Source organism: Colobus angolensis, unplaced genomic scaffold (genome assembly GCF_000951035.1).
Source record: "Colobus angolensis palliatus isolate OR3802 unplaced genomic scaffold, Cang.pa_1.0 Scaffold329, whole genome shotgun sequence".
NCBI lineage: Eukaryota > Metazoa > Chordata > Mammalia > Primates > Cercopithecidae > Colobus > Colobus angolensis.
The window spans coordinates 149,366-150,633 of NW_012116588.1; positions in this window are offsets into that span (position 1 = coordinate 149,366).

The window sequence follows — 1,268 nt, forward strand, 5'->3', positions numbered from 1 at the left end:
TACTAAAAATACAAGAAAAGTAGCTGGGCGTGGTGGTGGACCCCTGTAATGCCAGCTACACGGGAGGCTGAGGCAGGATAATCACTTGAACCCGGAAGGCAAAGGTTGCGGTGAGCCAAGATCACACTACTAAATTCCAGCCTGGGCAACAAGAGCAAAATTCTGTCTTGGGAAAAAAAAAAAAAAAGAAAAACAGAAAGAAAGAAAAAAGAAAAAGCTAGTGCAGGCCAGGTGTGGTGGCTCACGTTTATAATCCCAGCACTTTGGGAAGCCGAAGTGGGTGGATTCCCCTAGCTCAGGAGTTTGAGACCAGCCTGGGAAATATGGTGAGAGGGCATAGTGGTGCGCGTCCGGTAGTCCCAACTACTGTGGTGGACTGGGGAGCGGGTGGGAGCGCTGAGGCATGAGAATCGCATGGACCCCAGGAGGCAGAGGTTGCAGTGAGCCAAGATCACACGGTTGCACTCCATCCCAGAGCAAGGGATTCTATCTTAAAAAAAAAAAAAAAAACCGAGAGAGAGAAAAAAGAAAAAAGAAAATGCTAGTGCAGGGATTTTCCCAGAATACCAGGATGGCTTCCAAGGCAGAAACAAAAAAGATTAAGAAGTTGTTCCCATGAGAATGTGTGTGGCAGGCATGACATATCAGATCAACTTGGAATGGAAAATGCATATCCCAAAAGACCCCTCAGAAGTGAGAAGAGTAAAAACATTCACAGAACTTTTAAATTATGTTTTTATTAACTATTGAGTAGAAACAAGATAATATTTATAGAATACGTATAAGGTATAAAGAACAAAAGTATGAACGTCTGTCAACCCCTTACGTGGCTAAAGAATATTAACAATAAGCCTCTCCTCAGAGGTAAAACACCATATCAAAGTTTACATTGAACGTTGTGTTGCTATTCTGTATAGGTTTTTTTTTTTGGCGGGGGGCTTGGGTTTTTTTAACCCACTGCAGCCTTAACTCCCTGGGTTCCAGTGTTCCTCTCACCTCAGCCTCCCAATTGCTGGGACTACAGCACACACCACCAAACCCAGCTAATTTTTAAATTTTATTTTATTTTATCTTTTTGTAGAGCCAGGATCTTGCTATGTTGCCAAGGCTTGTCTCTAACCCCTGGGCTCAGGTGATTCTCCTGCCTTGGCCTCTGGAAGTGCTGAGATTATAGGTGTGAGCCACCATGCTGGCCTGCTGTTTGTTTATGCCGTAAATTCCCTTTGTTGATTTCCAAAAGTGTTTTATACTTCTAATTTGCTAAGAGT